The sequence below is a fragment of the Cydia amplana genome, chromosome 7 (assembly GCF_948474715.1).
Source record: "Cydia amplana chromosome 7, ilCydAmpl1.1, whole genome shotgun sequence".
Classification (NCBI taxonomy): domain Eukaryota; kingdom Metazoa; phylum Arthropoda; class Insecta; order Lepidoptera; family Tortricidae; genus Cydia; species Cydia amplana.
In genome coordinates this window covers 19,603,156-19,619,184 of record NC_086075.1, presented here as the reverse complement: position 1 = coordinate 19,619,184, position 16,029 = coordinate 19,603,156, and positions in this window count along the sequence as shown.

The following is a 16,029-nucleotide window of genomic DNA, read 5'->3' as shown; positions in this document are numbered from 1 at the left end:
ATTGTGAATTCAAACTATGTCTAAAATTTGCTTGGACTTATACAGGGTTATTATGTTATGTCTGACTATATTCCGCGGGATAAATTAATATAGGTACTACTGAAAAACCTTTACTAAGAGCTTACTCGGAATTCTGGAAACCGCATAAAAAATCAGAGGACTTAAGCCATTCTCCCCGCAGATGTAACGTTATTCATATAAGCGTCCTGCATATATGAATAAATAGTAAGACAATTCTTAATCTGTAATGTTTACTTACGTATTTTGAAAGAAAGGGACAATACCTACATAAATTAACTAATTGAGGCTTGTAAAGGAGGGAAAATGGGGGTCAGTCCGTGTTGGAGCCGCATTTAAAATCTGTAAAACAAAGTCTTCCTGTTTGGCCCGAGGGTTAACTGGTAGAGAATGCCTTCTGGCATTCAGTTCGACTTTTGTACATTTTTTTACTGTGCAATAAAGTTTAAATAAATAAATAAATTATAATTCCATGTAATAAAAGCTCCAGCTTACCCAACCTGCCCCATACCTGAACATTATCCAACCCACACAAAATTACAAGACAATAGATGGCCATAGATCAGTTAAAAAGCACAAAGCAGCTTATCTTTCATCGCATCACGACATCACCGGAGGCGGCCGGCAGCCACGAAACTGTATCGCAAATCTTTCATTCAACTAGTAATTTTCAAATCGTAAACAATCGATAGTGTGCTCTTATGTATTGGTGCAAGTTATAGGAAATTTGCTATACTGTCTAGTGGTCAGGACGTTAGCTGCGTAAGCTGAAGACGCGGGTTATCGTTTCCCACCTCGGCCACCGGTGGATTTGGTCAGATTTTCTTTAGTGTATGTTATCTATTTAATTTTACGTTATACTTAGATAACATCCGTAACTCAGGAACAAGTATTCGTGATAAACACACAAATAAATGCCCTTACCGGGATGCGAACCCAGGACCGCATGCTTTGAAGGCTGGGTCACTACCGACTAGGCTAGGAGGCCGTTAACAATAACATTGATGATTAAAAAATCCTACAAGCAAAAGTCACAGAACGGAAATATTATTGCAATGGTTTTTAATACAATCTTACCTAATTAGTGAAGGTAGGTAGTAGTCAAGTAGGTTTAGTAATTTTCGTCTAAAGAATAATCTGAATTAAGTTTCTACAAACTTGGTGACCCTCGGCTACGACCAGGCATTTGTTTCCTTTTGGCGGGCTGGGTTTTATGAAGCTCTTTTATGCAGATTGGATCCGGATCGCAGCTGTTTTTGGAGCCTCCTGATCTAAAATTTATGAAAATATTTTTGAAAAAATCGTTCGCGGCAATCGCGACAAAAAAGAAAATGACTAAAATTCAGTCTGATTCCTTATACAGCTTAGAGGATATAACCAAACGGAGTAGCCATTAACAGGTGTTTCCCTCTGTCGAAAATATGCGGCCAATGGTCATACACAATGTATGGACTGAAGTATATCTGACATGGCTATTTTTACGTTACGTATACGACGTGCCGCTCCTCTGCGAAAATCGGTAGACTGTTTTGTACAGAAAATTACAGACAAGGCGTCTCCGTTTGGTTATTATCCTCCAAGTTATACAGAGACAAGAGGCACATTGATATGGCGAAGCATAGTGATACATACTTACCTATTATGTGTATATTTAAAACCTACTGTTGTACCTACCTATGTTTAACAAATAAATCATTTGGAATTTGAATTTGGAATTTGGATGATTCTAACTTCCAAAATCGCTACCTCTAAACACTTACAACGCCTCCCAAGTACCGCCAGCAACATCGGGCACACGATGATTGCAGCGCAGTGAAAGTACGGTCGTTAAATAAATCAAAAGCTACACAATAAGCCGTTAAGCAAGCCCGCATTACCGCTTCATTTGACTTATTGATGAGTGTTGGCAGAAAAAGGTGCAATCGGCGAGAGAGGGAAATTATAGCCTTGGTGCAATGAAGCCGTACGGTTGCGGAGAAAAGTGATCTCCTTAGTAGCTTGTTAGTTTCTATAAAAGGCCACACTGTACTAAACATTTTAGCGGACTGTGTGACGGTGACAGTGACATATTGCGTCGAAGGAAAAACAACATAATTCTTAACGGAGGTAACGACCCTAGCTCTGGGTCTTGGTTTGTCCAACAATACTCTCGCTATACAGCACTGCAATGAACGCTGCAAGCGTGATGGGGACTTTTGGACATGCAAAACTTGTACTCTTGCTATTTTTTTGGATTAAAGTTTTTACCTATCAACAAGAACTAGCTCCAGACATAGATATATACATACGTTATTTTAATCTTCATGCCAAGTTTCATATATTTTAAGCATGTCGTTTATGAGAGCGTAACTTTGTTTGTATGGGTGCGGTTTATTGGCGACGGGTTGTGTGACTCTTACGTGAAATCCATGTAGGTATCAGATAGAAGTTTGATTAGCAAATTATATAGCTTCAATTGAGATAAGATTCTTAAATTAAAGCATCAACAACAAAATTATTCACCGTTTATGATTGCGTGGGCAATTTTTAGGTTTTCCCGTCGCCATAAACTTCATTTATCATATTTATTGTTATGGGCCGCATAAACGGATTAGCGTGTGATCTAGATTTATATGCCATTTCGTATTTATTATGGCACAGTTAAGTCTTTAAATAACTATGCCATAAACTGGCTTTTATCATCAGGTGACTGGTGCAATTATGATTACAATTTTATGTATATTTGTTATTTGTATTTGTATACCTATACGAAACCATTGGAAATGGAACAAGGTGATGAGTTTAATAGGTCAGGCCTATTCCTTATAGAATTATCAATATTTTATCCTCGTGAGACCCCGCCTACAATTTTTTACATATTTTTAAAATATGATATGGACTTTTATATATTAAATTGAGAGATCATTTGACGTTCATAAACTAATTGAAATAAATGCCTTCTTGAATAAATAAACTATCTTTATCATATTATTTTTTCATGACGTGATGCGAAAAACATACTAAAAATAATCATGATGTCACAATATGGACACTGTCAGACTTAAACTTTCTTGAATTTATTATAAGCCGATTAATGATAGCAAACACGTGAACATCAAACATAACAAATGGATTACCTAATAATCTGGCAATAAACGTATTTGTACAATAAAATATGTTTGTGGGGCTTTCCCACAATAAGTTTGCAATAATCCAAGCCGGATGTCTTGTTTTCTTGTAAAATTTTCTTTCTATGATATTGAAGTACACCGAAAAGATAATTTTTGAACGACCTAAAAGACTTGGATTCATTTTATTATGGTCGGAAATTTCAACTTCAAGCTGATTAGAGACTTTTTTCAAGCATCGGGACACAAGATAGGCTATAAATACAATCGGGCCACGAGATTTAAAAGCTAAATACGTCAATTTTTATGTACTGCTACCATATGGTTGCCTGGAAGAGATAGCATAACCTATAACAACGCCTGTTGCTACATAAATTTATTTTATAAATCCGTTACTGATTTTGCTATTTATTAACTTATTGTTTACCATCGCCAAACAAAGAATGAATAACTTTGGAGCAGGCTATCTGGAACCAAAGGAATTTAAAGCACCCATGAGCTCCATCCTCGAATCCTCCATCGAAGCGGTGGTGGCCGAGTGGATATGACGCCCGACTTTCAATCCGGAGGTCGCGGATTCAAATCCTGGCTCGTACCAATGAGTTTTTCGGAACTTGTGTACGAAATATCATTTGATATTTACCACTAGATTTTCGGTGAAGGAAAACATCGTGAGGAAACCTGCGAAGAAATTCAAAGGTGTATGTGAAGTCCCCAATCCGCATTGGGCTAGCGTGGGGACTATAGCCCAAGCCCCAAGCCCTCTCGCGCATGAGAGGAGGCCTGTGTCCAGCAGTAAAAAAACTCTTGAGTAGGCGAAAGGTCAATCTTAAGGGGGTAATTGCACAAAACATCCCGATGGGTCGAAGTTTATCCCGTAAGGCTCCCGAAATAATAAGATAAGATAACTTACCTAGTATTACAAAAATAATTTGATAGTGATAGGTAATGCTTGTCACTATAAAAAGCGACATTGAAAGAATAGAAAATGAGACAGCTTATCCACATACATTGTAGGACAAATAAATATGGTCGATGTCTACGATCCTTCGTCGTCCGCTACTCGTGTTACATACAAACACACTGACGTATTAGCATAATAAACTCGTAATGGACGAGACAGTAATAACCGATGTGAGACGATGAGGAGAGGTTATTTTATGTTCTTCTGATTTACATGGAATCTGTTGAGTCGCTTTCCTAATAATTTTACTTAACTTTATTATTGGTAACGCTCAGAGTTCCTGGTGGTCTCACAGGGCCCACAATACTCGCTGCCACCCATAGTTTGCAGTGTACCATTTCCAACCTTTAAATTTATAAAGTCCTGACATAAAATGAGGAATTTTTCTCTGTTCGCCACAAGTAAAGCATACTTAGCACAGTCAAATATAATCCCATTTGTATCTTCTAAGTCGAGTCTCAAAATAAGTACCTAGATTTAATTTAACATACAACATACCTGCTTAGGTAAGGTAAACGTACTAGTGCTCGACATGTTAATGCCCAATAGATGACACCCTGCTGTCACCTCTATTGACAATAACTTAAGTTTCAAGCACCAGTACGTTTACCTTAGCAGGTATGCAGCAAATCCGTAAAGATTTACTATTCAGTAAAAGTGCATCGACGGCTCCACGGACGCCTGCGCGCTGCGGTGGCCGCTAAACAGTGATTTATCACGAATATTCATTTAAAACAGGCGCGCTGTCAGATCACGCGCGATTACGCCCCCGATTTATGTCGCTCGCCCGTGTGTGGGGTTTACGCCGACGTTCTGATTTACGCTGCGCCGTGATTTGTGGGATTAAAAGGTAAGGTAAGATAAGGTTGAGGTCGACCGCAGGGCGATGACAGATTTACCTGGTTCATGGGATCAGGGTTTTAATGACTCGTGGATCAAAAAGGGTCAGGAAAACCGGCATCTTTTCTGTGGACATCACAAAAGTTAACGATTTTTATAATTTGCGCTGTCCATGTTTTGTCTATTTTATCACTTCGATAGTATGAAAGTAATCTTCATAATATATGTTTTGCTGATTTGGTCCAAAATAAAGATTTTTAGTGTTGCTCTGCTTTAACACGTTTTAACATGTTATGACAGAGTTCTATAACCTACAAATCAAATTGTTTGACTGCACCACGAGCACCTCGGGCGTGCAAAGTAATTTCCGCCACTCGATAACTCAGCCCATATGTTCCCTTACTAAACGACTAAACGGCCTACATACTTCATCTTGCTTAAACCGGACCTTAGTGACTCTCCGCTTACGCCGTTTTGAAGGATGGTTCAATACAACAGCGAAGAATCGCGAAGTAAGTGCCAATGACTTTAAGGTTTCTTTTGAGATGTATTATCACATATATTTACATGAAGATACTACCTTTTTACTGATCGTTATCGCCCACGCAGTAAATAACAATGCAGAGGTTAGGATATTGTCTTGTTATAATGTAAGTGGGTGATTTTGATGATAGAGGACCGATTATTAATAAATATTTTGGTGATGTAGTTATGTATAGTAGGTGACGATAGAAATAATGAGACTGATACTAAAACCTGATTTCTTAATTAGTCTATTTAATTTACACTTCGATGTTGCCGTGATAGCATTTTAATAAATAACACGTTAAGGAATAACTCATGTAGCTAAAAAAATCTTACTGCGGTTTAACTTTCAGTTTGGAAGAGAATGTCGAATAAGTAGGCACGATGTTATAAGTGTAATGACAATATATATATTTTTTTTTAATTTTGGTTCCTCTCGTTGCACAGGGGTGTAGTTTCACAATAGATTAGTAAATAGCTGTTCACTAATAATTGAATTACAAATTCTAATGAATATTTGAGCCTTAACCTTCCAAACGCCTCCTGAAGTCGAAAACTACAAATTACTTTTATTTCCTATTAGTAATATATAGATGTTTGGTTGAGACGTTGGGCCTCGCATAAAAGAGGGTAAGGTGTATTGGGATAATTTCGAAAACGGGATGTCATTCAAAATTGCAAATATCTATTAAAATTTAATCAGTTTTTACTGTATAAACAAGATGCTTTAGTAAGCGTTGTAGTAGTGTAAGTCTTGCAGATGTATGAAGTATTCCTGGATGAACAGTAGAGACTTTCAAAATTGCACCCAATTTCAAAGTTATCCCAATGCATCTTATCGAGATAAGGGTTTATAAAAATACTTTTGTTTTTGATACTCCAAAATCTTTGTAACCTTCATACGACAAGGTACTTATTCTTCTTATGAATCTTCCTGCCCTCAGCCTTCAAGTGTGTTTACATCTCTCATTCACTCCTGCTTCATTACCTGCCATTACCCCACATTATTCAAAACACACTATAATTACTGCCATAATATCACACAACCTCTAACCAACCGCCATTTAAAATGATTGCCCACTTTCCAACGCAAAGAGTTGGGCGTTAAATACCTTTTGTTGTTACAAACCTTGTTTTTATGACAGAATTTGTGGTAATCATCAGTTTTATGTGTATTTTTATTTTCGTTAATGATGCGTGTTATTGTTTTCTAATGGTTTTGTTAATTTGAATGGTATTGAGAGTGTTTTGTTTATGAAAAGACGGTTGTTGCGGGTGATTGTGAACGTAACTTTCATAGTCCCTAGTCATTTTTAATGGGCTGTAGACAGTGTAGTACGTATTTAGTACTTGCTAATTAGACTCGCATTGTTTTTCCTTAAGTTTTACAAAGCTCATTGAGTCACTAAGCTCTTGTACATAGTATTTATAGGTACACTTGATTCCATTTATGAAATCACAAGTTCACAAGGTACCTATAAAAACAATTCTGTAGTGACTGTGACCTCTTATCGTCCAGAGGCCTATAAAAAGATATTTCGCTCCATTGTATTATTGAATCATTATTTTGAAATATAAAAATGCATTTGTCTTGCTACCTGTTTACTTGTGGGTGGCTAGAGGGTATCACGAGGATATAAATCGTGAAATGCTCGGAAAGCGGTATTTTACTGTTACTATATGTTTTATTTTTATGCAATGTTAATATTGTTAATGGTCAAAATTATTGTCCTCGAATTATCACTAGAACTGGGTAAAAACATAAATAATAGAAACAACTAATGAGACACGACATGCTTGTTATAATAAATAACATATTATTATATTCTTCATAATAAGCGTTCCTAACAACTAGTAATCCACTTTTTTGTTCACGTTTTTGTTAGACGAGACATTTCTAACCGTTATGACATTTCTACAAAAAACCTAATAGCCCCTTGATCCTCGGACTGTCAAAGGATTTCAATAGCTGCCACAATGGCCACAGCACTGTCATTAAAACCTGTAACAGTACCATGTCACTGTAATTTTCTGTCATTATAGAACCGCCCGACACGATTCGTGCAATCAACGACTATTATACCTCTACACAAAACGTAACAGAATAAAGTCAAGAACTATCATTTGACAGAACTGTAATGACATGCTGTGACAAACTTGGTTTACTGACTGTTTTATTCACGTGGCTATTAAAGAGTTGTATGTACATGAAATGGGCTTTAATTGTATGGTGGAAAATATACGATAATTATTTAGGGGAGGCTTAAAAGCCTTTATTAGTAGTACACTTTATAGCAGAAACTGGCTAACTAAGTAAATATTTAGTAAACCTTGGTTAGTGCAGTTGGTAGTGGTACTTTAATCTAATTCGTTCAAAAAGATTAGGTAATTATTTATTTATAATTAAATAGGTAAATAAGTAAGTAGCTATAAGCTTCTTACCGTCTGTCAAAGAAATAATTTAGTTTTTCAAGGATTCATAAAATTATTTAAAAGTTATAGATCTACCTGATTTTGATTAGATATCAGAAATGATTGATCTTATCTTGATATATTTTAGCATAAATAATATCAGTGATTAGTTGATTACATCCGATATGAAGCGGACTTGAAATTTTGTACCTACGCACTGTGCACTATGAGTGCACACCCTTTGAGGTACAGAAATGACTAAGTATTTCGATAATAATTAAGTCATAATTTCACTTCTACCGTTTTAAATAAAATATGATTTTTATTTTATATTCTTATCGATTAAGAGGAAAGAATATCAAATTAATAAAAATAATATACAATACTATTTATATATAATTGTGAGCGATTTACAAGCAATTAAGCCATATATTAAAGTTGAATCATCTCTTTCATATAAAATATATTGAAACATTATAATTTACTTAATTATGTTAGTGTCTCCCGTAAGTTTAGTCATCTTTTTTCATACTTAATTCATAAAATTTTCCATTCAAATACATGCATCATTCAACTTCTAATTATAGTCTACAATGAGATTATTATAATAATCGAAAAAATCATCGATCATCAGACATAAGTATCGCTAATCCATAATTATCGATAATTTCTAGTAAAATGACACGTCTTATTTATTATACCCTCCATCAATGTAAATCACATTTAATACTTGATAACAACTTGATGTGATAAACAACTTAATGTTCCCCTATATTATAAATCGGTAATAATAGTGTATGTTTGTCACAATCATAACAAATTATTGTTCCACGTCTATTACAGCTCAGCGCTAACTTTCAAAATAAGTTTAACCCTATTTACAAGGTTTAGAATGGTTACATTTGTAACATACTGCCGTATTCGAACTTCAAGATATTCACAAGAGACGACACGTACTAGATCCATTCTAAATACGTTATAGTTTAGATTTCAACTAGTTCTCTTTTGCAGCGCAATTCAGGAAACCAATGTCACTTTTACGATAGATCATGTTAGATATCTATTAGATGTGAATAAGATCTCTAAGTAATATTCGAATTTAAGTAAATTTAAGTAAGAATTTTTCTAAGTAATATCTTGTGGAAATCGTTCAAAAGTATCTCCAGAATCGCGGAAATGTCAAATTTGACAGGTTAGATCTTAAACATATCGTTATCGTATCTTGGCGATGTCTAATAGATATCTATTACAAAATCCGAATCGGGCCCATAGTCGTCCTGACTGACCTTATCAAACATCGCAGTAATTCATCTTCCTCGCGTTGTCCCGGCATTTTGCCACGGCTCATGGGAGCCTGGGGTCTGCTTGGCAACTACCTAATCCCAGTAATTGGCGTGGGCACTAGTTTTTACGAAAGCGACTGCCATCTGACCTTCCAACCCAGAGGGTAAACTAGGCCCCTATTGGGATTAGTCCGGTTTCCTCACGATGTTTTCCTTCACCGAAAAGCGACTGGTAAATATCAAATGATATTTCGTACATAAGTTCCGAAAAACTCATTGGTACGAGCCGGGGTTCGAACCCGCGACCTCCGGATTGCAAGTCGCACGCTCTTACCGCTAGGCCGCCAGCGCTTCAAAACATCGCAGTAATTATGAACAAAAAAAATGGATTATTTAAAGGTAGTCATATCAAATATATGCCACTGTACGTGGTTTCGTTAGGACCGTCATAACCTATCCACAAAATATTGTTACACTTAAGTAGAAGTTTTAATTGCAAACGGCATGTTTGTCTAATGGCCGAAAAACAAAAGACTCGCGCTTAACGAAGATCAACAACAGCAAGACATCAAAATGAAATAAGGGGGCGTCTCCAAAGTTGACAACTCGGTTAAAATAAGCCAAGAAAATAAGGAATGAAGCCCGACGTTGACAAATTGCCAGCGGGCGGGGGCGAGTGTTTTAAGCAATTTTGGAGAAAGGTGTTCGAAATAATGACGCCGACTTTTCGGAATGCTTTTTTACGCTGTCATTTTTAAGGATTTTGATGAATTTGATTTTGATGGGTATTTGATACACATTTTGTTCAATATTATAAATTACAATCAAATGGGAGATGTAAATGTTTACGACTTGGCGGGGGCACTGCCGTGCCCCCAGATAATGATGTAGATGAGCCTGTTTTTGCTCTTTAAACTTCCATAATATAACAAAAGTACATAGCAGGAGCGACAAATTAGTATTGTCGTTGTGATTAATCTTTGTTTCAATAAGTAACTTATAAAACATTTTATCATCATCATAAGAGAATGTGACACCTATTTTAAGTCAGCATATAATAATATCTTATTCAAATAATTGTTTTTCGCGACGTTTATTACATGCAAATACTATTAATCACTCAAGAATAGTGGAAGCATGACTAAGCTATTATTTTAAAACTACCTACTATAATATGCTTAGCTTCAGTTAAACCAATATATAAGGTACCATTGGAGGTAAACCAGAAGAGGTAAAGCGAGACTTGCTTATTTTGCTTTTGCGCCTTAATGATTTGGGTTTAGAAGTTAATGCGTCCAAATGCGAGTTTTTCGCTTGCGGGTTGGAGTCATCTTCTTTCCTTCCCTCCTTCTCATCGATATTGCCTGGGCTTACGGAAGTTAACTCCAACTCTTTCACCTTACTCGGAGCCCCTATATTTCCATCTGCAGTTCCCGAGGCTCTACTATCGCGCAAAGAGCTCCTCCTGCTTGCCGGCGAACGCCTCAAGGATATTAATCCGCATGTAGCTTTGGTCCTTTTACACAAATGTTTCGCCGTGCCTAAAGTAACCTATCTTATGCGCACGGCCCCGGTTTGGTTATTTCCCGACGACATCGGTTGCTTCGATGCCACTATAAAGTTAACAATTGAGTCCATCGTAAACATCTCGATGAACGAAAACCAGTGGACACAAGCAGCTCTTCCAGTCCGTCACGGTGGCCTTGGTGTGCGTCGTATTCAAGATGTGAGTCTACCGGCCTTTTTGGCGTCGGCCCATGGGGTGGCAGACCTCGTTGCTCGTATTTTACCTAAAAATGGCGACAGGGTGTGCATTCCCTTTGTGGCTGTCGCCTTAAGGGAATGGTTGTGCATCAACCAGGGAGCGACTGTGCCAGAGAATCCCAAAATACAGCGTGCGTGGGTCGACACCCGCTCTAAAGCCTCGATTGACAACCTTATTGAGAGTGCCGCGGGTGTAGACCGTGCGAGGCTTCTGGCAGTATCACAACCAGAATCAGGGGCATGGCTCCACGCATTGCCTTCGCCCCAATTGGGTACCTTACTCGACGGCAACTCGTTGCGCGTGGCCGTTGCTCTCCGCCTGGGCTGCGATGTATGCCAACCACATTTATGCATCTGCGGTTCCATGGTGGGTGCTGACGGTCATCACGCACTGAGTTGTCGCCGATGTGCAGGTAGGCATCCGCGCCACCATGCCCTAAACGATACGATCCAGCGGGCCCTTAGATCAGCTGGTGTGCCATCGGTACTTGAGCCACCAGGTCTTAGTCGTACCGACGGTAAACGGCCTGATGGCCTGACTTTGGTACCTTGGGAAAGGGGGCGGTGTTTGGTATGGGATGCTACGTGCGTCAGCACCTTCGCCGCCTCCCATGTCAGCCGTACCTCACGCGTGGCCGGAGCGGCAGCGGAAACACAAGCGGATGTGAAGCGTCGTAAATATGATCCCCTCTCCCCTGCCTACATAATCGTCCCTTTCGCAGTTGAAACGGCGGGTTGCGGGGGAGCCGACGCGAAACGCTTTACACGCGACTTAGGACGTCGACTCAGACAGAAAGGGGAAGGCCCCCGCTCCGAGTCGTTCCTCGTGCAAAGGCTGTCCCTGGTAATCCAGCGTGGCAATGCTGCGAGCATCATGGGCACCTTTGCGCCGGGAACGACTTGAAGCGTTGTCTTTTTTTTTTTAATTTATAATTTTAATTTGTTATTTTAGATATAAATATTAAATTTTCGGAGTTATATATAATTATATATACAGTAATATATTACTATAAAATACTTTTTGTATATATCACTTTTTGTCATAATCCTCATTAAAAACAGTTTTTTAGAAAAGTAATTTATAATCTCAACAACTTTTTACTAGGTAATATATCAACAATAAAAAGCAGAATATTATAATTATTGTATTTAATAATTATAATACGAAGGTAGCGACCCTTAGGGCCACCCCACACGAGCGTTCTAGTTCTAGTCAACTCTATTGGCTGCTGCTCGACGCAACGATGGCGCAACTGCGCAGCGACGCCATTTTCATTATAGGCGGGGGAAGAAAAAATTTTGCTTGCATTAATTCGTACAGTTTCGAAAGCTTTTTCTAATCAATATTTAGGGTTTACAGATGCCCACGATACGATTATCTCCAGTACCGTAATTGAGCTCTTCATGAAAGGAAAGTTCTAGGGTCAATATCTAGAACACTATACAGACTAAGTCATACAGTCGGGATAATGTATCAATTATATGTCTTAAGTTAGTTCATGATTAATAACAAAGAAATCCCGAGAGTTTCCTGTGAGCTGTGTACAGTAAGCTCAATCTATAGTTTTTTTTTAAATAATCGATATAAATGTAACTTAAAAATTCCTACACAATTCGAAAATTTGATGATTAGGTCTTAATATTAATCTCAATTGATATGGAAATTTGCACCACTCGGATACCGTGAGATCTATTTATTATGATTTTTTATTTTTTATTTTATGCTTAAAAAATATGTTTATTCATCCTACACTCGAAAATTTTATATTTCTACAATTATCTGTTTATTTAACACGTGCTATCAAAAAAATATTGGAATAATAACAAGTGCTTTGCGAGAAATCAAAATAAATAACAAATAATTTGAGACCAATACTTTTAAAATTGCTACGCTCAAAATAGCTACGTTCAAAAAGCCTAATGACAATACTTTGAAAGTCAATATTTATAAAAAAAACGTCACCTTTCTTACTTGTTTGACCCTGACATATCCCATCCATACAAGTGTCAAGAGTGACGTTCCTTCAAAAACGTCACTTTTGTCACTTGTTTGACACTGCCATAGCCCATCCATACATGTCAAAAGTGACGTTTCTTCAAAAACGTCACTTTTGTCACTTGTTTGACACTGACATAGCCCATCCATACAAGTGTCAAGAGTGACGTTTCTAAAAAAACGTCACTTTTGTCACTTGTTTGACACTGCCATAGCGCATCCATACATGTCAAAAGTGACGTTTCTTCAAAAACGTCACTTTTGTCACTTTGATTGACACTGACATAGCCCATCCATACAAGTGTCAAGAGTGACGTTTCTAAAAAAACGTCACTTTAGTCACTTGTTTGACACTGACATATCCCATCCATACAAGTGTCAATAGTGACATTTCATAAAAAACGTCACTTTTGTCACTTGTTTGACAACGACATATATCCCATCCATACAAGTGTCAAAAGTGACGTTTCTTAAAAAAAAGTCACGTTTCTCACTTGTTTGACCCTGAAATATCCCATCCATACAAGTGTCAAGAGTGACGTTTCTTCAAAAACGTCACTCTTGTCACTTGTTTGACACTGACATATCCCATCCATACATGTCAAAAGTGACGTTTCTTTAAAAAAAGTCACTTTTGTCACTTGTTTGACACCGACATATCGCATCCATAAAAGTGTCAAAAGTGACGTTTCTTAAAAACAAACGTCACTTTTCTCACTTGTTTGACCCTGACATATCCCATCCATACAAGTGTCAAGAGCGACGTTTCTTCAAAAACGTCACTTTTGTCACTTGTTTGACACTGACATAGCCCATCCATACAAGTGTCAATAGGGACGTTTCATAAAAAACGTCACTTTTGTCACTTGTTTGACACCGACAATCCCATCCATACAAGTGTATTAGTGACGTTTCTTAAAAAAAAATTCAGCTTTCTCACTTGTTTGACCCTGACATATCCCATCCATACAAGTGTCAAGAGTGACGTTTCTTAAAAAAACGTCACATTTTCACTTGTTTGACCCTCACATATCCCATCCATACAAGTGTCAAGAGTGACGTTTCTTCAAAAACGTCACTTTTGTCACTTGTTTGACACTAACATAGCCCATCCATACATGTCAAAAGTGACGTTTCTTTAAAAAAAAGTCACTTTTGTCACTTTTTTGACACTGACATATCCCATCCATACAAGTGTCAAGAGTCACGTTTTTTTAAGAAACGTCACTCTTGACACTTGTATGGATGGGATATGTCAGTGTCAAAAAAGTGACAAAAATGACTTTTTTTTAAAGAAACGTCACTTTTGACATGTATGGATCACATTTTCACTTGTTTGACCCTGACATATCCCATCCATACAAGTGTCAATAGTGACGTTTCATAAAAAACGTCACTCTTGTCACTTGTTTGACACTGACATAACCCATACATATATGTCAAAAGTGACGTTTCTTTAAAAAAAAAAGTCACTTTTGTCACTGACATATCCCATCCATACAAGTGCCAAGAGTGACGTTCCTACAAAAACGTCACTTTTGTCACTTGTTTGATAATGTCATACCCCATCCATACAAGTGTCAATAGTGACGTTTCATAAAAAACGTCACTTTTGTCACTTGTTTGACACCGACAATCCCATCCATACAAGTGTATTAGTGACGTTTCTTAAAAAAAATTCAGCTTTCTCACTTGTTTGACCCTGACATATCCCATCCATACAAGTGTCAAGAGTGACGTTTCTTAAAAAAAACGTCACATTTTCACTTGTTTGACCCTGACATATCCCATCCATACAAGTGTCAAGAGTGACGTTTCTTCAAAAACGTCACTTTTGTCACTTGTTTGACACTAACATAGCCCATCCATACATGTCAAAAGTGACGTTTCTTTAAAAAAAAAGTCACTTTTGTCACTTTTTTGACACTGACATATCCCATCCATACAAGTGTCAAGAGTGACGTTTCTTAAAAAAACGTCACATTTTCACTTGTTTGACCCTGACATATCCCATCCATACAAGTGTCAATAGTGACGTTTCATAAAAAACGTCAATTTTGTCACTTGTTTGACACCGACATATCCCATCCATACAAGTGTCAAAAGTGACGTTTCTTAAAAAAACGTCACCTTTCTCACTTGTTTGACCCTGACATATCCCATCCATACAAGTGTCAAGTGACGTTTCTTCAAAAACGTCACTTTTGTCACTTGTTTGACCCTGACCTGACATATAGTTACTTATTTGACACTAACATATCCCATCCATACAAGTGTCAAAAGTGACGTTTTTGTTTGAAGAAACGTCACTTTTGACAGTTCATGAACGACCAAAAATCGTGATATTAAATAAAATTATCAGTTTCGCACGGTAGTTCCCACGCTAGCCCAGTGCGGATTGGGGACTTCACATACACCTTTGAATGTCTTCGCGGTACAGTAGACTTTTTATACTTAGGTCAGCTAAACGTGGGACACATGTCGTTAGAAATTTCGCAATTTATACATTTTAAACTTAGGTCAGTTGAGATACGTCAAATATTAGTTATAGAAACGATATGGATCGGATATATCAGTGTCAACAAGTGTCAAAAGTGACGATTCTTAAAAAAACGTCACTTTTGTCACTTGTTTGACACTGACATAGCCCATCCATACATGTCAAAAGTGACGTTTCTTTAAATAAAGTCACTTTTGTCACTTGTTTGACACCGACATATCCTATCCATACAAGTGTCAAAAGTGACGTTTCTTAAAAACAAACGTCACTTTTCTCACTTGTTTGACCCTGACATATCCCATCCATACAAGTGTCAAGAGCGACGTTTCTTCAAAAACGTCACTTTTGTCACTTGTTTGACACTGACATAGCCCATCCATACATGTCAAAAGTGACGTTTCTTTAAAAAAAGTCACTTTTGTCACTTGTTTGACACTGACATATCCCATCCATACATGTAAAAGTGACGTTTATTTAAAAAAAAGTCACTTTTGTCACTTGTTTGACACCGATATATCGCATCCATACAAGTGTCAATAGTGGCGTTTCATAAAAAACGTCACTTTTGTCACTTGTCTGACATCGACATATCCCATCCATACAAGTGTCAAGAGTGACGT